Source organism: Lepidochelys kempii, chromosome 9 (genome assembly GCF_965140285.1).
Source record: "Lepidochelys kempii isolate rLepKem1 chromosome 9, rLepKem1.hap1, whole genome shotgun sequence".
NCBI lineage: Eukaryota > Metazoa > Chordata > Testudines > Cheloniidae > Lepidochelys > Lepidochelys kempii.
In genome coordinates, this window is record NC_136388.1 from 101,553,401 (window position 1) to 101,579,689 (window position 26,289).

Consider the following 26,289-nt stretch of genomic DNA (forward strand, 5'->3'; position numbering starts at 1 on the left):
CATGAACATGTCTGCAACTGAGTGTGGGTTACATCGTTAGGTCGGGCTTTTCCAAGGAGCCTAGGGGAGTTCTCTCTGCCCTAGGTTCTTAGTTCTATAGCTCCCATTATCCTAACTATGTGCATGCTTCAGAGTTTGTAATCTGTCCCAATTTTACAGCTGCCGAACTGAGGCACAGGGGAACTGGGAGTGTATCTACACAGCGAGAAGCAGCCTGTGGCAGCCTGGCACAGAGCCCGGGTTGACAGACCTGGCCTCGCTGGGCTCCCGCTACGAAGAGCTGTGTAGACGCTGTAGCTTGCATGCTGCAGCCGAGCGATGGGAATGCGCTTCAGAGCCGCAAGAGCGTGACGTGTAGCCCCACTGCACGAGGGGGAGTCTGTCGACCTGGGCTCCGAGACTGGCTGCCTCTCCCTGGGTAGAGTTGCCCTAAGGGTGTGTCTACACTGCGATTCAACACCGGCGGCTGGCCCCGCTCTGCCGATTCGGGCTCAAGGGGCTAAAAACGGCTGTGTAGATGTCTGTGCTTGGGCTGGAGCCTGGGCTCTGGGACCCTCCCCCTGTAATATCCTCACGTAATCCCCTCGTGGGGCTCCAGGTCCGAGCAGGAACATCTCCATGGCAATTTTACAGCCCCCCAGCCAAGCCCCGCGAGCCCATGTCAGCCACAGGTGGTTAACGGCAGTGTAGACATACCCTATTATTACTTGAGACTTTCAAAGGAGCCTGAAGGAGAGCTCTGCGAAACTCAAAAGCTTCCACCAACAAAAGCTGGTCCAATAAAGGATATTACCCCAGCCGCCTTGTCTCCCTAACATCCCGGGACTGACGCAGGTACCACACCACGGCAAACGGTATATTCCGTTAACATTCAAAGAAAACGTCCTCAGCTGGTGTAAATCCATGCAGCTTCAGTGACCGCAAGGGAGCGAGGCTGATGTACGGCAGCTGTGGATCTGGCCCCAGGTGTAGGGTCTCAGTCACTGTACTCTGAATCCCTTCATGCAATGCCATCTAGTCTGCTCTAAACCGCAAAGGTGCCACATGCCTACACTTAACAGGATGGACCCTTCCCTTCATCAGTGCTGAGGAATGAAATTAATAGCTCCTCTTGTGAAAAGGGGTTGCGGGCTGGTGGTATATACCCTGGCAAACCAGAAAGAATGTTTGCAAACCAGAAAGAGAGAAAAGAAGCACGTCAGGTTCATTTGTACAAGGAGATTAACCAAGAGCTGTTTTCTTCCATTTAAAAGCTTTACTGTGTGTGCGCTCAAAACAACGGTCATACTGGATCGGAAAAAAGGTTCATCTTGCCCAGTATCCTGTCTTCTGACAGTGGCCAATGCCAGGTGCCCCAGAGGAAATGAACAGAACAGGGAATCATCAAGTGATTCATCCCCTGTCGCCCATTCCCAGCTTCTGGCAAACAGAGTCCAGGGACACCATCCCTGCCCCTCCTGGCTAATAGCCATTGATGGACCTATCCTCCATGAACTTATTTAGTTCTTTTTTGAACCCTGTTATAGTCTTGGCCTTCACAACATCCTCTGGCAAGGAGTTCCACAGGTTGACTGTGCGTTCTGTGAATACTTCCTTTTGTTTGTTTTAAACCTGGTGCCTATTAATTTCATTTGGTGACCCCTAGTTCTTGTGTTATGAGAAAGAATAAATAACACTTCCTTATTTACTTTCTCTACACCAATCATGATTTTATAGACCTCAATCATATCCCCCCCCTTAGTTATCTCTTTTCCAACCTGAAAAGTCCCAGTCTTATTAATCTCTCCTCATATAGCAGCTCTTCCATACCCCTAATCATTTTTGTTGCCCTTTTCTGAACCTTTTCCAATTCCAATATATCTATTTTGAGAGGGGGTGACCACATCTGCACACAGTATTCAAGCTGTGGGCGTACCATGGATTTATAGAGAGGCATGATGATATTTTCTGTTTTATTATCGATCCCTTTCTTAATGATGCCCAACATTCTGTTCACTATTTTGACGGCCGCTGCACGTTGAGTGGATGTTTTCAGAGAACTATCCACAACGACTCCAAGATCTTTCTTGAATGGGAACAGCTAATTGAGACCCCCGCATTTTATATGGATAGTTGGGATTTTGCTCTCACCCAGCACAATCTGCGAACTACTATGTTGATAAACTAGAGGTGCTTGTCAAAGACTGTGATGAAACACTTTTCATCAGAAAATGGTGATTCATCAAAAGTGAAATGTTCCATGGAAATCTGTCGATTTCAACAAAATTTCACTTGAGGGGAAAAGAAAAGAGAATGGAGCACTCTGATAAGGTTGAAATGAAAGGTTTGATTTTCTGTTTTGAAACAACTTTGATTTATTTGTTCTTTATATTATATAATAAAAAAATAAATATGAAATCAGAATGAAATGTTTCAATTTTTATCTAAATTAAACATTTCAATCAACTCAAAACAAACTTTTTTTTTAATTTCACTTCCTGGGAAACAGGCTTTTTTGTTTTCATTCCTTTTCAAAACAGAAGACATTCTGAAATTGCAGAATTTCCTGAAAAATGGAAAATTGGTCTCTGTCCAGCAGTAGCATTACATAGAGGTCCATGGACAATTTGGTTATTTAATCAAAACCAGAAAAATACTGTACCAGTTATCTAATCGTATGTCAGCCGGTCTAAACACTTCAACTGGAGTTCACAAGTAAGTAGAATTCTATAGCACAATGAATTGCAGAAGAGCACTAAAACCAGAAAATCCCATCTCACCTCTGTCTTTTGGAATTTTATTTCCAATCTGTATTTGATTCTCAGGTTACCTACATCTTTCCCCTACTGCCAGCACTTTCCCACAGCTATTCAGTTCATATGGGTGATTAACAAGCAAGACAGAGAGGAAAGAGATCATCATTATCATAAGTATTGCCAGGGCTTCAATCACTTTAACATGTAGGTGGCATTTCAGAGATTACAGCATTTGTCTGCAGCGGATCGAGCTGATTTTGAAAAGTAATTTAACATAATGGCAACTCTGGCCTTTTCTCATCCGCCCCAAGACAGGCAGCAGTCTCTACGTCTCTCTCTCTCTCTCTTCCTTCTGAATGCCAAAAAGGTCCTCTTCAGTATCCCTAAGTACCTGGGGTCCACAGAAACTCATTCAACATCTGGGCCAGTGGGAGAATATTTTCACATGGAAATGCATATCAAGGTACACATGCTGCAGTAGCAACAACTGAGAAATGGCTTAGTACCTGCTCTGGTAAATTTAACACACAGAAAAGGAATATAGTGAATGATGTTAGAGGAACTGTGGTAGGGTGGGAATCCAATCCAGAGAAACCACATTTCAGTGTCTCATTTTCTTACAGATTATTCTACACATCTGCTGCTCTGTTTTACAGCTAAGAGGACGAGGCTCAACAGGAGGCTGAGTGGCCTTGCCTCACTGATTTCTGTAGCAATGGTCTGTGGGACACGGCTCTCTCCTTTGCAGTTTCTGGCTGGAATGCTCTCCCACCCCATATCACATCAGGGTTTGTCACTTGTGCTGAACTGAGGATGGTGAGAAACTTCACAATGTTGCATTGCATCCTGATGGCCCCAGTCCAAAGTTTTCTTCATGAAGCCACAGTTGCAGAAAACACACCAACTGGTGTAACAGATAGCACTAGGCTGTTGAGGTTTTTGGTTTTTTAAAGACAAGTCCCATAATCCCATAATCCCATAACCCATTGTTCCAGAGACAATTTTCTAAAAAATGCATGCTGATAAGAAATAAAATGTTTATTTTGGCAAGTTAGACGTGTGGACTATCACAGTATTCAGACATGCCTTAGAACACAGAGAAATGACTGAGCAAACCATTGGCATGGCTCACTTCATTTCTGCATTTCCCACCCACTCACACTGCCTGAGAAAGACAGCAAAGAAAGGGGCATTCTGGCTAGTCCATCTCAATCAAAATTGAACTTGCTACCTTTAGAATTTACAGTCAGGTGAGTCTATCATTCTCCACTATCCACCACTTAATTAATTGCTAGTGAGCCCTTGCAGATCATGCAAAATTGTGATCACCTAAAACCCTGTGCCTCAATTCAAATGTCCAGCTTAACATTTGGCACGTTCTGTTATAAAGGAGAATTAATATCTTGCAGAAAATGTCCGTTCCTCTGCATATCAGATCCATCTGGAAGATAAAATGCACACACTTCTGAAAGATCTGCCATATCAGGGAACACCTATAAAGGAACTAGAAGAAGCGTCACAGAAAAGCCCTACAACTGACTTTTTTAAAACCAGAGGCTTTGTCGGAAACTCCCTTGACTTGCATCATTTTAGAATTTAGTGTCTTCGTTACTATTCATGAGTATTCCAGCTCCATTAGTATTTAATTATCTTTAATGTAATTGTCAAGTCTGATAATAAATTATAATATGTTACTATTTATTACGATAACCCATGTACTCTAGGGTGATTTGGCTAGCATGATAAAGATATGTACGGTGATCTTTTACAGGATATGCATTGCCCTTCTCCAAGGGACTGTGGATCTTTTCCCACAGCACCCCTCTAGAGGTGTCTGCAGGGGCAATATCAGCTTTTTGTGGCACCCAATACGAGTCTCCCTTCAAGGTTTCCAGATATATGGCTCCCTTTCCCCTAATTCAAAGAGAACATGCTATTTAGCTGTATGGTTATGGAACTAAGAATATTTGTGTGATCTGTTGTGATGGAAATTGGAATCCAATTCCATCACCCCAATGTAACAGCCATGGTGTAACTGGTGGCCCGTTACAATTAAGTTCCCCCATTGTATACCATGTGAAAAACATGAATTATACTCTATGTCCTCAACGGGGAGCAGGATTACCCAGACAGCACAGTATTTGGCAGCCTAGTACTGCTACATTGTCTTTGCTTTTGGAATGTATTTTATACCTTTTCCTGCCAGATTTGAGAACTGCAACTTGCATTTCTTGAAGTGTACAAGTGAAAGGATTCTGCAATTATTTTAAATAAAACAAGATCTTTACCTTCATAACAACTTCTTTCAGGTTGAAAGATCTTAGAGCACTTTGCAAGCGTATCTACAGACATGGAACACCACTGTAAACAGAAGAGGGAACTAAATGATGACAGAACTTTATTGGATTGTCCAGGTGACAAAAGTGCCATTGTCTGTGACATGATCCAAAAAAAGACATGAACAAGAAATGCAGACTCCGCCGTTAGAGAAGACATATGCCTGGACTGGAGATTCATGGGTTTGTAGATTTTAAGGCTAAAAGGCACCATCCTGATGATCATCAAGTCGGACCTCTTGCATAGCACAGACCAGGTAATTTCACCTGTGATTCCAGCATCTAGCCCAGGGAAGATCCCAAGGAAAATTCTAGTGCATCCAGCAATTTTCTAGCAAAGCTTGGAAACCTGGGGTGCAGGCCAGAGTCTTAAAATGTGCTCTAAGACACAGAGATGGAAAAAACAGGACAGGGAAACAAAAAAAGAACTAGAAGCAAAAATAACCTAGAAAAAATTGCTTGTCTTCCTGAGTGGAAATTCCTGGAGACATCTTTTAAAACCTTTGGCAGTTCTTTGGCAGTTTCATAGCCTCCCTTGGTTTCTTTTGACTTTTACTGATTTCCAGCGGTGGGCCACTAGCCCCAAGAACCAGTCAAGAAATGACCCCTTGCTCTCTTTCGAAAGACAGTTGACCAATTGCTGCCACCTGAAAATTTCCAGCTGGAATTTCCAGTAGGACAACCTTTAGCCAAAGGTTAACAGCCAGTCAGAGTCTTTGTATACTTCCAAGCCTTACAGCTGCTTCTGTTGAAGAATTGTACAAAGCAACACAGTGTCTCATTCATATGGCTATGCAGGACTGGGGAACATAAGTTATGCCTAAATCCATGTATTTCATCATCTGCCTCTAGAATTATAAGCACCTGAATGTGGATAGGTCTTCTATCTGTTCCGGGTTTAAATATAATTCTGACAGGTACCAGACGCTAATGGCAAATAAATAATGCAGCTGGCAACATCAGGATTGTCAGGAGGGAAAGAATTATTTGCAGTTTCCCTGTTCCTGGTAACAGAACACTGAATTCCACATAAAATAACATTTCATTCAAACAGGCAGATGCTAGCTAAATAGTGTGTGCAGTATATCCCCGGAGATGGATCGATGTATGCAAGAAACTAACAACCATGCATTTCTCAAGAGGTCTAAATTAAACAAAAGTGGAACAGGAAAAAAATTAAAAACCAAAAATTTCCTAACCTCTGCAAGCCTATGGGGGTCCAGGACTCTCTTAATTTTGGGAAACTGAAAAGGCAACTATGAAATTCTGCCCTGCACCATTCCCTGAGCAGCCCACTGAACCGCATGGGCTCCAAGGAAGAGCTCATCAGAACAGAAGATAGCTGGATGTTTAAAAAACCAAAGGCCCGATCCTGCATCGGGATCTGAAAGCACAGAAACCTGCCTGCGGGTGGAGTCCCATTGAAGGGTCCATCTGTAGGACTGGAGCCTGGCTGAATACAGTTAAAACACTAAAAGAAAAGGAGGACTTGTGGCACCTTAGGGACTAACAAATTTATTTGAGCATAAGCTTTCGTGAGCCACAAGTACTCCTAAACTGCCACAAGTCCTCCTTTTCTTTTTGCGAATACAGGCTAACACAGCTGCTACTCTGAAACCGGTTAAAACACTGTGTGCCGCATCCCTTCACCTATCCCTCTGTTCTGGCAGCTGTCTGCCTAGTCCCCTGCCACCTCAACCTGCAACGGACGCTGTGTGAGCAGACTCCTGTGCCCGCTCAGAGCCACACTGAAGACAAAGGGCCCTGCCCATGTCAGGCACTCACAGGACAGGGACCATAGCTCTCTGGTTCAGAACCCGCAGCTAACGCAGCAGCTCACTTGTGGGTGTGTTCCATCTATTTTCAGCAGTAGCAAACAATTAAGCTGGTAAATCCTGCCCCTGTGGCGGCTTCTCCCAGCTAACGTGAGGATGACATTTTAATTAAATGGTTTTGTATTAATTGGTCATTCCTCAGTCCAGGCTTTCCACAAAGTACAATCGAAGCACAGTTCTGATGCTTCAGCCCAGTCAGCACTGCCAGCTCATTTTTACTCATTATCTAAAAATGTCCATGGCACTCTGTCACCGGGCACTTAACAATAATGATTTAATCTCATGAATAATCAAACTACAAACCTCAGCAGCCAGAAAGCCACCATTGCACACAGCGTGTACACACACACACAGGTATACTGAATAAGAATTCCCTTTGCTGTCTGTGGGAGTAACCAAAATTCCAGCAGGGCTTGTTTTAACCCTGTAGATTACTAAAAGGAGAAAATTTAGAAATCCAACCAAAATATCAGGAGTAGAGCTTTAACTAACCTGTATTCGATATACGAAAGGCCTCCACAAGAGTCATTAAAGTCTTCCATTGTTCCTTTAGGGAAAAAACAAAACCTGAAAATTATGATGCCATTTCAGCCATGTATATAGTGCAACATTAATGGCAGTGACCAGACGGTGCTGTTGCAGACGGTCTTGCGAGTTCTATTTGTCTGAATGAGCAGGAATGAGATCTGTGAGAAGTGCTTATGGTCAGCCGTGATGCTCTTCTTTCGTAGACGCTGGGCATATCACCAGAAAAGACTGTTCTGCCTACGTATCTGAAGAATTATTTCTTAGAGGTAACACTGTAGCCCACACGTTATATCCAGGAAAGGAACAGCACAACCAAGAGACAGGTTTGGGCATGGGGGGGGTGAGGGGAGCGAGAAGGGTCTGGGTTTAACTGAGATGCGTAATTAGTTTGCAAAATGATAAACAGACCAAATGTTCTCTACCTTTATGTCTTGATACAGAGTCCCTATTCCCTGGTAGGCAGGAAGAGAGGCAGAGAGTTGAGGGCTTTTTTGTTTTCTGGTTTTTTGCTTGAGGCAAAAATTCCCTGTTCCAAATCTAAGTCAGCCATACGGCAGGATCAGGGAACATTGATTCCATGAAGCAAGACCACATTTTTCAAATCAATCTTTAATGCAGCTGGTGCCCTTGCTCCAGAAGAGTCTGTCTCCCACAGAGCCGGCTGCAGGCAGCGCATCATGACCAGTATGTTCCGTCCCCAGCCCTCCCGCAGCGTAGGGCAGAGGGGAAGGCCAGAGTGGGTGACTGTTGTTGTTCTGAAGGCTCGGGCTCTGCCATGTCAGCTCCTCTGGGTGTCTGAGAGGGGCACAAAACACCTGCACCCAGAAAGTGAAGACAAGCAGCAGCGGCCCCTCAGGCACAAAGTACCACCCATGACGCACTCCTCAGGGGTGCCATTGTAGCCAGAGCAAATTGGATCTGGAGGCAGGTCTTCCTCGTCGTGGTCTATCACCAACCAAGCAGTTCTGCCTCCAAGTGTCAGAGATGGGGAGGACTGAACAGAAAGTAAGGAAAGAAGGGGCAGGACGCTATGGCCGCTGGCCGTTAGAGAAGCTCTGATGCTGGGTCCCTGCCCTGGAGATGAAGAAAAAAACTGCAGGTGATACAAAATTACTCAAAATAGCCAAGAGTCACAAAGGGATCTCACAGAACTGGGTGACTGTGCAACAAAATGGCAGATGGCTTTCAGTGCTGATAAATGCAAAGTAATGCACATTGGAAAACATAATCCCAACAATACATACAGAGTGATGGGGTTACAATTATCTGTTACCACTCAAGAGAGATCTTGGAGTCAGCGTGGATACTTCTCTGAAAATATCTGCTCAATGTGCCATGGCAAAAGCTAGAAGAATGCGAGGAACCATTAGAAAGGGGATAGACAATAAGACAGAAAATATCAAAATGCCACTATATAAATTTACTGTACACCCACATCTGGAACACTGTGTGCAGTTCTGGTCACCCCATCTCAAAAAAGCTATATTGGAATTGGAAAAAGTGCAGAGGAGGGCAATGAAAATGATTAGGGGTATGGAACAGCTTCCATAAAAGGAAAGATTAAAAAGACTGGAACTGTTCTGTTTAAAAAAAAAAAAAGATGAATAAAGGGGGATATGGGAGAGGTCTATAAAATCATGCCTGGGGGAGAGAAAGTGAATAAGGAAGTGTTATTTACTCCTTCACATAACACAAGAACCAGGGATCACCCAATAAAATTAATAGGCAGCAGGTTTAAGACAAACATAAGAAAGTATTTCTTCACACAATGCACAGTCCACCTGTGGAACTCCTTGCCAGGGGATGTGGTGAAGGCCAAGACTATAACAGGGTTCAAAAAGGAACTAGATAAGTTCATGGAGGACAGGTCCATCAATGGCTGTTAGCTAAGATGGTCAGGACGTAAGCCCATTCTTAGGGTGTCCACAAACCTCTGACTGCCAGAAGCTGGGAGTGGAGGACAGGGGATAGATCACTCGCTAATTGCCCTGTTCAGTTCATTACCAGCAGAACAGACCAGGTAAGGGGATGGCCAGCCGTCTTGCAAGGATATTGGATGTGTGGAAGGCTTTGCTGGCCACAGTCCCTGCCACCTCACAGAGCAGAGGGAAAGGTGAGCTGTGTCCTGGGACCTCTAGAGACACAGACATTTTTAGTAAATGTATTTAGGAAAAAACATTGTGCTCATTGTTTTTGGCTCAAAAACGTGTGACATGGAAATGTTGTGACACTTGGCTGCTTTGATTTAGAGCTGTGGAGCTAGCTAGCGACTGTATTTGTTATGCTCTCGCTGTGATGAATACAATGGAAAACAGAACTTTATGAGACCTGAGGAATAGGCATCAATTGTCTAGACTGCAGCAATGCAAGCCTGTTCTCTCTCAGCATGTGTGTCAATCTACCTCCCAGCGCTTACACCAGTGTGACATTTCAACTGTCTAACTGCTTAATCTGTCAGGTTTGGAGAGCTACAATTGTCAGATCCATTCTTCTTGAGGGTGGCTTTGTGACAGGCTTTCAGAAACTACCGATTAGCATGAAGCAAGCCTTTCCCTTAGTCCTCTAAAGGGCTTTAAATTGGAACCATTATTAGTTTATTCAGAAATCACTGGATCAGGACCATTCTTAAAATCCGACATGGAACCAAATCTTTTCTCTGTGCAGAAAAATAATCAACCATTTCCTTCCCCTTCCAGCACTAATGGCTGAGAGTTTGCATCTGTCCTGCCTGTCCCTATCGGGCTGGGTCACGGGCAGCCAAGGACTCTGTTCCCAAGCTGGAGTCAGGATACCAGGGAGTCCAGATCAGGCACCAAGCTGCAGACAACAGGCAAAGAGAAGAGTCGGGGACAAACTAACTAATTAATCCCCACAGCACCAATGTAGGTCTCACCGTGTTTTGTCTTTACGGAGGGGGAGTAAATGCGGAGCTCTCACGGCTGTGGGTTCAGCGCAGAAGTCTTCCGCACTCCCACAGACAGGTTCCGTTTTGTCACTCAACGGGCCGGGTCCTGCAGTCTTTGCGCAGGCAGAGCTCTGACTTAAAAGACTACCTTGTTCTGAAACAAAGTCAGACGCATTCATGGCTTACACCTGCTAGTCACAGAACAGGCCAGTGTGCTCAGGTCAGTTGATATTATGAGAAACTAGCTCATTTAAATAACTCATTTCTCCTCACCATCACTTCTCCACAGTCAGTTCACAGTGACGTTCACCTGTTGGAACCTGCGGCAGAATCTGTGAAGCCTCAGGGAGGCATGCTCACTTCTCAGCCAGCCTCCGGGAATGGGCCCCTAAACCCACTGACAGGAAGGTGAGCTGCACGCCCATGAGTGGGAGACCCGTTTGGTTCCCCAGGGCTGAGTAGTACCCCCCCGGATGTCCAATCTAAGCATGTCCATAAAATGCTCTGAACAGCCCACCAGGCTGGTAGACCATCTCCCCTGGGAGATGGCGGAGGGGAAAGTACGTGCCGCAGATGCTGAGCCACCTGTCGCCGAGGCCCTGCGCATCCCAGAGCAGAGACTCCTCACGGGAGCACAGAGGGGTTTGGTGGAGGGCCCAGTGGCTCTGCGACATACACCGGCTCTGAGCAGAGAGGTGGGAAGCAGCTGGCAACAAGTGATACAGCACTACTTTGGCTGTAGCAGGGGCCACCGCCTGGCTGTGCAACTGCCTTGTACCCTGCCTGAAGGCAGACGGGGACCTTTTCATCCCCAGGATTGGCCCGTCATGCAGACCCTTTTTACTCTGGGTTTGCACGAGGAACCAAAATTCCCCCCTTCCTTAGGCCCCCTCCGGGAAGGGCAGTTAGGAATGTGCGTCTGTGCCCCAGAAGTCAGTGGGAGATAGAGAAGGGCTCTCCTGCGTCAAGGCTTGTGGAAAGAAGCTGTGAACTTGCACTGGGCTGCTATGCGGCTACAGGCACTTCAATAAAAGGGGTCCTTATGGAAACTCTGATGTGCTTTAACACGCCAATTCTGCACGCCCTTTGAAGAGTCACATCTCAGTCAGCTCCATCAGAGCTCTCCAGGCAGATTTTGCTCACTCATTTTTATCTAAACAGGGGAAAGCAAACTAATCTAAAACTCCCTCTGGATTTTCCAAGGGAATACTCTTGTATTTCAGTGGATGCTTCTTTACTGCAGACATTCAGGAAGATATTGCATGGTCCACAGAACAGGAACGTCCAAGAGAGATGGCATACTGGCATACAATCAAACTGCCATCTTGCTGATTAGGCTCAAGCGTAGGGGTTGGAACCAGGTATGCTACACATCCAAAGCACAGACTCATGAATCAGCTTAGCACACTTAGACTTAACACGGTTGGTGAACACACTGTATCACGCACTTCGTGATTAGGGTACTAAATTTTCTAGTCAGTCCCACCTAGGTCTTTTATGTATTTACAAGGTTACTGTAAATTCACACCTTGTTCACTGCATCGTGTCCTCTCTTAGAATAGACCTACGCCCCCAGCCCCAAAGTCCTTTCGCTCTAAGATTTCATGCCTGACCTACTGCCTTTTATCCTTCTGCCTCTCACTCATGTCCACCCTGCCCCCCTATTTCCTGGAGTGGCTGGACGCTTGCTACACGTCTGCCAGATTCCTCCTCAGGACACGGTCCTGCCATGCAGCCTGCTAGTCTTCATCCCACCACCCTGAACAGTGCTGCTGTCTCTTAATCGGAGCCAAAGACGCTAGGAAGCAAAATGTGTGCTGAACCCATTGCATTGTGTCTCCAGGTGTTTTATGCGTTTGTCTGCCCTGGGCAGGGCGTTCCCTACCCCCTAGGTGCAGGCAGTGCTGGGTAGTTGCCAGTGCTCCACAAACAACAGCTAAAGGAGACACTGCCAGATTCTGCTTTCAGTTTTGGTTAAAAGGCCTTTTATCATGACTGTTGTTTGTTTCGTAGAAAGCTTACCAGAAGCATTGTAACCGCTCAGATTAGCTTTGGCACAAGAAGGTGAAAGGTCAGCACCACATAACACCGGCTGGAGACTTGCTGTCATGGGGCAGTGGGTTAGGTCTGTTGGGAACCTGTCACTAAGAACCCTTTTTTCTCCCAGCGTCAGCTAATGTGGAGATGCAGTTCTCCTTTTCCAAGGGGAGTCAGAGAGGTGACAAGTTTCCAATAAGGATGTTGGACACATCTTACCACCCACAGCATTTTCCAGTTCATTTTCCAGCCTTGTAAAGATAATTTTCTGTTCGAGTTAATCGTTTGCATGGCTAATTTAAAATAATAAACATTACTTTTATTCTTTACAGAAAGGGGGGCAAATGTCTCATATTAGTGGCCGTAGCTGTGTGTATTTCAGTGGCTTGCCTTATGGTTTTACTGCAGGTTTTCTGGTCTCCTGACAGTTCATTTAGAAAAAGGTTTAATGAGAGACCTAATCTGAGGTGTGCACACTAACCCGTGTGCACGCATGCAGGTTACTCATTGCCCAGAGGTCCTTGTGCCAGCCAGGGGCAGCATGCGTTCTGCTTCACAAGTCTGTGTACCTTGAAAATCACCTCTTAGCCTTTCGCAGCTGTTCTGGGATTGAAAGGCTGATCCTTCAGGCCCTGTGCACATACAAGTCACAGTGACTTCCACATGGCCTTCATTTCTATTAAAAAAATAAAAGACTAGCAGGAGCATGGAGTGTGATGGGGCATCCATGGCAGTGGGCCATCGGTGCAGACCTTACAGGAGCACATACTATTCCCTGCATAAAGTCCATACTTGAGATCCCCTACACTTGTGGATCACTACTTTTGGAATTTGTAAATAAAGAACGAAGTGCACATCCAAATATTTCACTCTGTTCCTAGTGCTTAGAACCCAGCATACCTACGAAGCAGTAGTGACCTGGCAGAGCCTTCTGGATAATACGTGGAACTACGCCGCTCACTACTCTCTCTTGCACTAGAATTCCCAGTCAAAGGGCTGGTCTACACTACACAGCTGGCTCACGTAAAGCAGCTTATGTTGACCGAATTATGGCAGTGTCCACGCTACAGCCTTGCTCCTGCCGATGTAAGTGCCCTGCTACACCGACAGAGTAACTCCACCTCCTCAAGAGGTGTAGGGCTTATGTCCGCCTGGTTAGGGCAACGCTGGCTGCCTTGTCAATTGCACAGCAGGAGCCATGAAATTGACAAGAACGCCAGGCAGCTACAGCCCAGCTGCACCAGCTTCCCTGGAGAGCTCAGTGGCTGGACCCTGCTCCTGTCTGGGAGCCAGAGGAGAATGGACCCATCTCCCAGCTGGGAGCCAGGGTGAGACTAGGGGGAGCTGGAAGTGATGAGATTGGAGAAGCCCCCAAAGGGAGGACGAGGCACGTAGACTGGAGGGAGGCAGTGACGGGGTTCAAGGAGGGCACTAAGAGAGTCAGGGCAGCTGGGCTGGGCAGTGAGGTCAGACAGGCCATTTTGAACAAAGTGAGGTGGGTTTATGTGAGGTGGGAACCCACGAGTCTGCAGAGATGACGGACACAGTCAGTCACCGACAGAGGCGCTGCCCAGAACATGGACAGCACTTAGTGGGGCGGCTTTTACATGACGTGCAGAAAGAAGTAAGAGGATTCATTGAGTGTCTGGAGCTGGTGTGAGGAGAGCAAGAACAAGAGGGGCTGGGAATGACTCCCAGGCTGGGAACCTGAGCTAAAAGGTGGATGGCAGAAGGTGCAGACAGGATGGAGCAGAGCTGCTGGGAGGAAGGCAAGAAGAATTCTGCACTCAGGATGGCTAGATGCGTCGGTGGGGGGACGTTAACTGTGTCAGACACCTTGACTGAACTGAGCGAGTCATCAGCAGGGAGGCAGGGAACCTATACCCTTTGCTATAGTTTGCCACTATGAGATCATCTTACTAGGGTCCTTCTTCAATACCGTGTCAGGAGCAGATACACATTTGGCTCCCCCGTCCACCTCCAGGCTCACCTAGAGCTGGCGAAGCAGCTGCATTGTGTCTCACGCTCATTAAAAGCCCATCTCTCAGCCCCTTCAGGCTGTAGTGAGAAACTTTTCCCCCTTCTGCCCCCCTGCCCCCGGCTGCCAGGGGAGTGTTTGGAGGGACTGCAGAATGACTTCTCATCCTTTGCTAGAAACTCTGGCTTTTGTTTTTACATTCCCAGAACCCCTTTACACAGGAGCGGATAACTCACAATACAGGCCCCCTAGCCCCAGGGTATCTGGGTGACTCCACTGGCTGAACTGCAGTACAGCTCAGTTACTTGTGCAGACCATCTCTTCCCAGTGTGTCTCCCTGCAAACTGCACTGCTGTTCTCCCCTGTCCAGCTGGCACTGCATTATTCTCCCATGAATTTCCACATCCTGCTCTTTGATACAAATATCACCAACGGTCCCTCTCACTACAGAACAGTCTTCACTTACTCTCCCACCTCTGACTCCCAGCCTCTACCCGCTCTGCCCAGGGGAAGTGGGACAGCTCCACAAGAGGAATTCACCCAAAGGTTTCCCAAATAATTCCAGGGTAGGACTGCAGTTTGCCTCTGCCCAGGGAGATGCAGATTCTGGGAGATTTGCAGGAGGCCTGAGTCATCTGCACTCGCTTCGGGTGCCCTGACTCCCAGGCACCATGGCGCCTATGGAGCCGTGCTGCCAGGACTTCTCCTGGTGGCATTAGCCCCTTTGTGCGAGGGGGACTGTGGAAAAGCTAATGTAAGATCAGGCCTGCACATAACTATTGTAGAACTTCCATTCATATCCTCAGCTTTACACAGATCACAAGCCTGAGCTGTGATCCCAAATCACTACGGAGAGATTGGCATTTAACCAGCTGCCTTTTACAGCAGGCCTTTTAGGTTTTCTTCATTTATGTCATTTCAGATTTCTAATTAAATATTTAATTGGAGATTTTTCTAAATTTGCCTCTTTTTAATTGAATGTTTGGATTAATTGTCTCAGAGATATCTGATGTTTCCTGAAGATAAATTAACAAGGAAGTTCAAAGGGAAAATCTGACAGCAATAATTCGCAAATTAATCAGTGAAGCCAGTTCCATATTTGGGGGAAAACTTCTGTTTTGACAGGCATGAGAGTGGGAAGCAAAACCTAGGAGACAAAGAAACCAAAGTAAGACAAAATGACTTTCTGCAGGTGGCAATACCCTAGATACTGGACTATAAAGACGCTGCAAAGATCTGTCCTGCATCATGAGGGAGAAAGAGAAACAAACATAGGTGGCCATTTCATTTCATTCTGGAGAGTCTCTATAGCAGTTTACCACCATATATAATATACCACCTCCCAGGCCTAATGGAAGGGGCCAATGTTCTAATCTGAAAAGCTAAACTGGAGCAAGCGGCATTGTGGGGTTCCCTGGTCACTGTCTACCAATGATTTTCAGATCAAATGTGCTCCATTGAGAAGTAAAAAGATGTTTCCCTTTACCTGCCAGCCCTGCCAAGTGAGAAGCAATCTGGGTTCTTTTCTTTTCCCATATCAGCAGTAAATAAACGTTGTGCAAACTTCATTAGGCCGTCCATGACAGCTGTGTAACCCCATTTCCTTAACTGAGCACTAATAGGGTCAGCTGATTTGAAGGCAGTACGTTTTTCTACTAGGTGAAGAACACAAAGGAACCATACCCAGTTCACCATCTCTCCACTGTGCTGGTGTAACCACCAGCCAACACAGGACCTTCAATGCTAAAAACATCAGAACTTTACACGGGCTCTAGAAGGTGTAACTCTATCATCAGGTAGCATTAGTAGACTCTTAACCTCTTGTGTGGCCCAACCACGAGGTGAGCACACCAACCTTGGTGTGCTACCATATTTTAGCCACTGAAGCCACTAGAACTGACCAGTAATACACACAGGTAGCAGAAAGTGCCATTTTCCCATGGTCATTTTCACTGGAGAACCACATTCCTACAGCTGTAGAAGTAACAATGTTTTTAAAGAAGCAGAGCTGAAATTAAGTGAGCCCCTGAGAGGAAGGCAGGCTGGTTAGCAAGCAGCAAGGCAAGGCTAAAGGCTATAGTTTGTACAATAAATCCAGGGACGGAAAATCAGGTTATTCAGAGAAAAATAAAAGCCCTGGTGCAGTAAGCGTACCAGAGCAAGAAGAAAACAATTCAACGATACATCCAGTGCTTGGTCCTGAAGAAATGCAGAACTTGCTGGAGAAGCACAGCAAAAGTTAGAGAGCTGTCAAGGATGCTGAGCAAATACTTACCTGGTCTCCGTCCAACAGGATGGAGCAGAGATAATCCAGCTTCCTCAGCAACTGCACAGACCTGCAGTATATGGCAGCACTATGAAAGTGGCCAGGAGGACTTTGTTTATGAATATGCAGTCTGTGCCTTATGCCTGTCGGCAAAGGATTTCCATAGTCTACAACGGTGATCTGCATGGCTCATGCAGCGCATTGCAGGAGCTCTTGCATTCTCACTCTGGCTGTTAACGAGTTTGCAAATTGAAGCAAGCCGCTCTTGGGAAGATGGTAACACGCAGAATGTCAAATGTCTACATTCTGAAAGAACATCTCCAGGGGCTGGCATTGCCAACAAGTGCCAAAGTCCTGTAGCATTTAACAGGAAATAAAGGCAATGGAGTTCTATAGAAATTACTCTAAAAACCTATCTGGCACAATAGCGAATGCTAGGGACAGATTTCTGTATTCAGTTCTATAGGATGGTTCAAAATTTCTCTAGAACAGCTATCGTTTCTTAAGTCCCTTAAGACATTTCCATGGGGTGAGGCCATGGCTATGTTTGTTTATGGTTCACAGGGCTGGGTGGGAAATGGTTCTCTCATTCGGGGGGAGGGGAAGAGAGATTTCAAAAACATTTCCCATCCTGGATTGTGAAGAAAAGTCAAAATCATGAAAATGTTCATGGACTGATCATCCAAACTGGTTTTTGTATTGGGTCAATCTAAGTGTTTCAGTCTGAAAATTTCAGAGCATTTTGTTTTGATTTTAACTTTTTTTTTACACTATAAACTACCATAATTTCAGACTGAATGACCCTTTCTTGCAAACAGTGTCGAAGTTGGTATGTTACGGGAAGCAAAATGGCTGCTGCACACCTGATTTCCCACTCCAGTTCTACTTACTGACAAGCCCATTTTGGTCACTTAACTCTCACGTGAAAGTCTGTGCTGCAGACCCTTTGGCTCAGCCTGGTGTGATCAAACACTCACCTGCTGAGCAAGCTCTGGGCGTCCACTAAGCCTCTGCTGAATTCTGAGCAACCCCCAGACCTATCAGCAGCACACCCTGCTTGGGATCAGCACAAGAGAACAGCAAATACAGGCAGGGGAAATGAGAATGAGACAAGGAGATGAGAAAAATCTCAGCCAAGAGCTCTGGGACATTTCGGGTACATCTACACAGCAATTACACACACACTGCTGGCCTGGGTTAGTTGACGCTCATGGGGTTCGGGCTGCAGGGATGTAAACATGGCACAGATGTTTGGGCTTGGGCTGGAGCCCGAGGTCTGGGACCCCACAAGCAGAGCCCAGCCCACCTCTCTGGAAGGATGAGGAGTTACCGGGGTTATTAAATGGATGGAATTAGGGCCATCACTCCATCTTATACTGTCTAATTTACTTTTTTGAAATTCACCTTGTCCAAGTTAATTTGAGGTCTATTAACGGTGTTCCTCAGCTTTGCCTATTCCTGCTTGCAAGTCTTAATTGCATTGCCCTTGTAACCTTTCCCCTGTGAAGTCTGAAAATCAAAGAGACATTAGGATTTGCTCTAGTCTGTTTCCAGATGCAATAAAATGAAACGATCCTCCCTTCTTCAGCGCAAAAGGGATTGTTAGCAACAGCATGGTTTTTTGCTTCTGAAGGGCTATGTTTTCACCAGACGATTGGACAGTTCTTTAGTTTTGCTTCAGTTTTTCCTCTGACAACTGTTACCTTAAAATTGCCACTCTCTCCACTCCACTTTCCACACACACACACCCATCCCGTCCCCCCACCCCCAGTGACTACAGCGAACTGGCAAGGGATACTAGCTAGGTAGGCAGCCAGAAGAGATGTTGGATATTTAGCTTACGTTATTCAGTTTTGTTCAGACCATACGTAAGCAGCATGAAGCCATCTGGCTACGCACCTCTGGCCCATGTAGAGATGTTTCTGGCCTATGCACGATTGTATTAGCTTTCCCCATTCCCCCCGCCCCTTCACATTGTTTTATAGACACTTCACAACTTGTAAGATCTCCAGCTCTGTGCTCTCTTTGTACGGCACCTAGCGCCATAAAGCCCCACTCCTGAACTGGGCCTGTCAGTGTTACTGCAATGCAAATAATAAATGATAACACTAACTCCAGCCATTCACGGCCTCCACTGTAACCGATTCATAAACAAGCGAAACGCGAATTTGGTTTTCAGCATGTACTTACATTCTGAAGAGGAGCGTGTTGGGGTGACAGCATGGTTTGTTTGCTGAAAGCATTAGTCTGGATTCCTCCTTTCCCTATAAAAGCAAACGTGTTCGCTGTTAAACACTGAATTGCCACAAACACTTTAGCTAGTCACTGTAGCTAGGACAGCACATTACAGTAGCCATAAAATTCCTTGACATCACTGTAGGAAAGCTAGAGTCATAGAATTTCCAGCCCTACAGTAATTAATTAGAGCAGGAATTAAATGGCAAAACGCAGGGTTTTAAAACGAACACATGGCTGCTGGTTTATTCCTGGCTAACTAGAGCTTTTGACACAATTTAACATAATTTTTTTTGCGGGGGGAGGGGGAGGGTTGCGGGGGAGCAAGCCGGGGGTTTAGGTCCCAATCCTGAAGCCCTTATTCGTGTGATTTTGTTGATTTCAAAGGGACTATTCATATAAGACCTAAATGTTTTAATTTCAAAGGGATCCAAGAAGACATAGAGCTGAGTGGGCCCTCCATAATGCCATAAGGAGATACTTTCTAGCTACGCATTAGTGGCATTTACATGAAGTGTCACGTTTACTCAGTAGACCATTGCATCAGTTATGGCGGTTACAGAAGTTATTATTTGTATTGCAATAATACCTACAAGTACCGCACTCCATTGTGCACAGTGTTATATAGAAACATAGTGAAAAGACAGGCCTGGTCTCAGCCGCTCACAGGTTACATGACAATGAGCATGAAACACTGTAAAACCTAGAACACACGAGAGCAGCTCGATACTTCCAAAGATACCCACACCGGAGAGGAAATATTGATAGATCTCATTCTGGGTTGAGGAAAAAATCCTCCCAGAGCATCCTAATCATCTAAATTTAAAATGTGCTTTAAAATCTCAAAGATGAGCATTCCCATACTGGTAAAATGGGCACAGAGTAGGTATGCGCAATGGTAAAATTCTGCTTAACTACCCAAATGTAAATCTGGAAGAGGTCATCTGACTTCACTGGAATTACTCCAGATTCCCTTTTCGCCCTATCTCCACCCCCGCAACAAAACCATTCGGCCCTGAAATTCATACAAAACACAGCCTAGACTCTCATTCTTTGCATACCCTTCATCTCCATTAATTTCAAGGAAAGTTTTGAATGAGCAGACCCATAACTTGTATTCTGCATGAAGAATGCTTTGAAAATAACACCATTATTCTTTGTACGTGAGTTATTTTTTTCTCAAAACATGTCATGCTACTGTTACTTAGGTCTTAATATCAAAACGGACATTTAAAAGTTACTATAAAATATTTTCTATGCATGAAGCATTTTTTTTAAAAATAGAAAGTCGCTATTTGACTAGCTACTGACCCCGTAAAATGATGTCTGTGTGCATTAATTATCCTTTCTTTATATTCACAAAATAGTGCTGCCCTCCCCTTGGTACAAGCATTTAGCCAATATTCGGGGCATTGCCAGGTTGTTTCCATTAGGAGGAGAAAGTAATTATATGAATCAGATATTTCTTTGTGCAATCTTGTTTATTTACAAAGAATGTCCACAAATTTCCATTTCCATTAACACAATAGGAGCACACAGCAGCAGACAGCTTCCTTGATCAGAAATCCAAATGTGCCTTTCCAGCCAGTCCTGGGCCCAAAAGAAGCGGTCTCTCAGCTTTGTCCCAGAGGCATGGTCATGCTGCTTCTCCCCCCACCCTATACCTGTAACAAAGCCATCCCCTAGCCCAGAGGTTCTCAGCCAGGGGTACACAGAGGTCTTCCGGGGGTACATCAACTCATCTAGATATTTGCCTAGTTTTACATAAAAAGCACTAGCAAAGTCAGTACAAACTAAAATTTCATACAGTGACTTTATACTGCTCTATATACTATGCACTGAAATGAAAGTACAATATTTATATTCCAATCGATTTTTTTTTAATTATATGGTCAAAATGAGAAAGTCAGCCATTTTTCAATTGTGGTGCGCTGTGATACTTTTGTGTTTTTATGTCTGATTTTGTAAGCAAGCAGTTTTTAAGTGAGGTGAAACTTGGGGTGCACAAAACAAATCAGACTCCTAGAAGGAGTTGAGAGTCCCTGTGTGTTTGAGCTAGTCCCAGCGAACCCTCTCGGATCACATGGCTTAACATTGCTCAGGCTCTGCTATGCAGTCCAGTACCTTGGGCAGTAGGGTCTATTGTATCCAGCTTTCACTCCATAAAGGGGTTTAATTGCTCCTCCTATTTAGCCTGAAAAAGGGGTTGTTAGCACACCCATCAGTTTTATCCAGGTCTGTAATTAATCTACAGATCAAAGACCTGCTTGATGGCGACCATTAGCACATTTCAGTCTAACAACAGATTTGAAATTTAGGAAGGTAAAATATGCATTTTATACAGGGTATGTTTAATTATTTCATCTTGATTTACTTCTCAGGATATGGAAAGGAAAGAGGCAAAAGGCCAGAGTGAGTGTGTATTGTGCAGCAGGCTCAGAGTAACTTCTCCATGCGGAAGGAAGATGGAGGGGAAAGGTACTGTACTGGCAGTCTTGCGTTAGCAATGTTTCAGCAAGTGGGAAAAGGCTGAAAGAAAGAGACACTCAAATTAATAACTATCTACAGAGGCATAAACCAGCTAGGGTAGCTGTCAGAGATGTACCAGAACAAAGCGATACCATATACCGATAGCAGGAGAATGCAGTAACTAGAAACACTTCAGTGAACAGTGGCTGACTTGAAATTGCCATGAAGGCTCAATACAAGAAAGCAAAATGGATCTCTTGCACCAAGGCAGAGGAGTTATTACTCAGCAATAGTTAAATAAAGGGAGACTAGAAAGTCCAAGGAGGAATTATTTTTCTAAATTCTCACACAAAATGAAAAACTGGGCGTGGCAGAATTGGCGGCCTCTCCAAGTGCCGCTTTAAGATGCTGATCCAAAGCCCATTTAAGCTAATGACCCTGTGCACTGACTTCAGATCCATCCCTATATGCTGAAGCAAGTTAAGCAGAATTTGAGCTTTTGGAGAGCAAGAAAGAGGGCACAATTTTCTATTCTATTCCATCTCGGTTCTTCTGTCATGCTCATCATCGCTGTCTCTGAGCTCTGGATGTGCTGCACCAGCATAGACACATCCCATATTTGGGAACCCAAGTCAGCAGGGGAATGTTTGTGCCAGTTTACTCGTCAAAATTCAGGACATGGATACATGGGAAAGTTGCGTCCAGAGACCGAACTGACAGCTGGCTAAAGGCATTTAAAGCTGAGAATTCCGACCAATACCTTCTCACTCAGATAAACTAAGAAATATAGAAAACAGACAAAGTAAGCTAAGAAAATGATCCATGTAAACAGGGAAGAGATGTATCAAAATAAGAGTCATGAAATACTGGTCTTTACCCTAAAATAACGTCAAAGGTCTGATCTACCACCTGAAATCCTTGATAAAGCTCCATTAACCTGAGGCTGCTTTCCTATTCCTAACTCTGCACTGCACTGCAGAGGCCTGAGAAGAACAAGTGTTCAGAGTATCCAGATATTGTATGTGCTAAAATATTCAGGCACGAGATGTGGGGGGTTAATGGAATGACCCATTTAGGGCCCAGTCCTGCAAGAGTTTGCATGATTAGACCTTTAAGTTGCACTTCCCTTGCTACGTTGGGTTATACCATTTCTTTACAAATGTTCTGGGAAAAGGGGGAGAAAAAATTCCTTATCAGATTGTCTCAACAATAAGGAGAGAAATGGGGGACAGGAATGGAAGCTGTGAAGATACACTAAATGTGCTCATTTTGTTCTAGGCTCAAAGTCTCTCTCTACTCGCCTCACTTGCAGATGAAACTGAATCTCTAAATATAAACAAATCCTAAAACTACTGGCAGCTTTTAGGGGTTCTCAACTGGGATCAGGACCTCTCAGGGGGTTGCGAGGTTATTACATTGGGGGTCGCAAGCTGTCAGCTTCGACCCCAAACCTGGCTTTGCCTCCAGCATTTATAATGGTTAAATATATAAAAAAGTGTTTTTAATTTATAAAGGGGGGTCACACTCAGAGGCTTGCTATGTGAAAGGGATCACCAGTACAAAAGTTTGAGAATCACTGTTATATATCAATAAAACTTTTGCAGTGGATTGTATTGCACATTTATGAATAGCAAAGGACCTTCCCATCCATCGTTAAAAGTATTGTGGAGCAAAGCTAACATAAAAGTAACTTTCTGCCTGTCTCTCACGCTCGCTCTCTCTCGTATCATTGTTTTTTCCACTTCAGATAAAATGTTTTATCTATGTTAGAAAATACATGAAGGGTTTGATCCTGCCTTCCATGGGCGCACTGAAATCAACGGGGCTTTTGGATGCCTAAGAAAGGCAGATGTCGTCTCTTATAGGGACACCTTGACATGGATGGATTATCGCAGAGTAGATTTTTGTTTATGAGAGATGTTAGAGAAAAGTTTTAAAAACACGGCTTTAGCGAGTGTCAAGGTTCCTTCCCCACTCTGAATGCTAGGGTACAGATGTGGGGACCTGCATGAAAAACCTCCTACGCTTATCTTTACCAGCTTAGGTCAAAACTTCCCCAAGGTACAAAATATTCCACCCTTTGTCCTTGGATTGGCCGCTACCACCACCAAACAAATACTGGTTACTGGGGAAGAGCTGTTTGGAAACGTCTTTCCCCCCAAAATACTTCCCAAAACCTTGCACCCCACTTCCTGGACAAGGTTTGGTAAAAAGCCTCACCAATTTGCCTAGGTGACTACAGACCCAGACCCTTGGATCTTAAGAACAATGAACAATCCTCCCAACACTTGCACCCCCTCTTTCCTGGGAAATGTTGGATAAAACCCTCACCAATTTGCATAGGTGACCACAGACCCAAACCCTTGGATCTGAGAACAATGAAAAAGCATTCAGTTTTCTTACAAGAAGACTTTTAATAGAAATAGAAGTAAATAGAAGTAAAGAAATCACCTCTGTAAAATCAGGATGGTAGATACCTTACAGGGTAGATTCAAAACATAGAGAATCCCTCTAGGCAAAAACTTAAGTTACAAAAAAGATACACAGACAGAAATAGTTATTCTATTCAGCAAAATTATTTTCTCAGCCATTTAAAGAAATCATAATCTAACACATACCTAGCTAGATTACTTACTAAAAGTTCTAAGACTCCATTCCTGGTCTATCCCCAGCAGAAACAGCATATAGACAGACAGAGACCCTTTGTTTCTCTCCCTCCTCCCAGCTTTGAAAGTATCTTGTCTCCTCATTGGTCATTTTGGTCAGGTGCCAGCGAGGTTACCTTTAGCTTCTTAACTCTTTACAGGTGAGAGGAGCTTTTCCCTGGCCAGGAGGGATTTCAAAGGGGTTTACCCTTCCCTTTATATTTATGACAGCGAGCATGAGAAATGGGATTATAGGAAGCTTTCTGGGAAATGATGCTGGATTGAGAAAGGAGGAGTGTATTTATACATGAGCCTGCAGACTTGATATGTTCACAGAAAGTTTTATGGAGGAACTGAATCTAGATATAAATTAATTCTAAATAGCATTTTAACGCTGATGAGTGGGGCCCTACCAAAATCACAGCCGTGAAAAATGCGTCACAGACCTTGAAAACTGGTCTTTTGTGTACTTTTACCCTCTACTATACTGATTTCACAGGGCAGGCTAGTGTTTCTCAACCAGGGGGAGGTTGTGGGGGGCGTTGCAGGGTTTTTGTGGGGGGTCGCAGTATTAGTCAGGGAGGGGTGGCCAGAGAGCAGCAGCTGCTGGCCAGGTGCCCAGCTCTGCGGGCAGCGCCCCACCCATGGCAGCACAGAAGTAGGGGTGGCGATACCCTGCCATGCCGCCCTTGCTTCTGCGCCGCTGCCTTCAGAGCTGGGCAGCCGGAGAGCGGCGGCTGCTGGCCAAGGGCCCAGCTCTGAGGGCAGAAGCACAGAAGTAGGGGTGGCAATGCCGCGACCCGCCTCTAATGGCCTTGCGACCCTCCCCACAGGCCCTTTTTGGGTCAGGAACCCTACCATTACAACACCGTGAAATTTAAGATTTAAATATCTGAAATCACTAAATTTACAATTTTTTAAAGCCTATGACCATGAAATTGACTCAAATGGACCATGAATTTGGTAGGGCCCTACTGATTAGAAGTAAAACAACCCATACGGTTTCAGCGAAAGGAGAGGGGAAAACAGGCAAAGTCACCCCTGTGAGTCATTGTAACCCCCAGTGTCAGCTGCAATAAAGAACGCAGAAGGTGCAGCAGCATGTGCAAGGGAAGTGCTGTCAGAAGGATAACAAATGGTGTTAAATGCTTTAGGATGTTAGGTGCTCAATCCTGCAAGGTGCTGGGCACTCTGGGCCAACCCAGCTGCACGTGTTTGACGTCGGGCACTTGAGTAGTCCGTTGATTTCAATGGACAGCGCGAGTGCTTGACGTTGGACATGTACTTTGCTGAGTGGCCCGGAGTGCTCAGCACTTTGCAGGATTGAGCCTTATCCCAGACCCTCTGCACAGTGCCCAACCTAGGTATCACGGCAGGGCCTGGAGCAGGAGGAAGGGGAGGAGGAATCCCCCACACGCCAAACAGCAGGAATGGAGCCTCCATAGCTGGTATGTCAGCGTAAGAACTAGAGTTCACTCTGTGAACCTAGTTGCCACCCTGTCGGCAAGAGAGGAGGACGAGGGGCTGTGCAGTGGTTCTGGGGCCATGTCCAGAAGACTGGGCAGAAACTGGGACCAAGGGCCTAATTTTGGTCCCTGCACTAAGTATGAGTCAATAGGCTTGGCCCAGGTGGGGGAGCGGGGTTACGGGGGATGGACGGACAAGGGGGCACGTTCAGTGGTGTCAGGGAATGGACACCTCCTCCTAGGCTGCAGAGCAGCCTCTCGATGGTGTTCACTGCATCTGCATAGCCACAGGTCTCCCAGCCAATCACCCTACCCCTGTCTTACCAAGGAGCCCTTGCAGCAGGCTCTCAAAATCCTGCCTCCCCTCGTGCAGCAGAAGTTTATTGGTTCTGCTGCCTGTCAGGATTCCCATGACATGGAGGTGGGGGGTAGGGTTTGTCCCTGAAACACACTGGTTTGTAAAATAACGTTTGCAGGATGAAATTCACAAGATACGTCTGTCCCACTTGCTCCATTTGGAGAAACTACTCGGACTTCCACAGAAACATCTTTTCTTAGATGGTATTTCTCATTCCATCAGTTGCACCCTGTATCTGATGTGCTGCTACCTCAGAATTCGGAACTACAGCACCTTAAAAGCCAGCGCGAGTCTAACCCCCTCTGCATCGCTGCTGGTGCAACCAGGCATGGTCTGTTATTTTGCATGTGGATTTGTAAGTGTCCCTGATTTGCAGGAACAGCACTGATTTGTACCATGGTTTTCCTCATTAGGAACTGGGGATTAGTATAGTAAAGTATGAAAGATTTTAAAGGGCTTTCTTTGTTCACACCATTTCTATTTGCAGCCACAGAAT

General features: G+C 45.4%; 1 protein-coding gene across 2 annotated transcripts in view; it reads right to left on the reverse strand.

Annotated features, from left to right (window-relative positions):
• The window catches only part of HTR2C (5-hydroxytryptamine receptor 2C), a 450,750-nt gene that overhangs the window by 338,786 nt on the left and 85,675 nt on the right, over positions 1-26,289 (reverse strand). For both annotated transcript variants that reach the window (XM_078854300.1, XM_073358600.2), the window contains exon 2: positions 18,811-18,884. The gene's annotated coding sequence lies outside the window, so the exon portion shown is untranslated. The remainder of the gene's footprint in view (positions 1-18,810; positions 18,885-26,289) is intronic.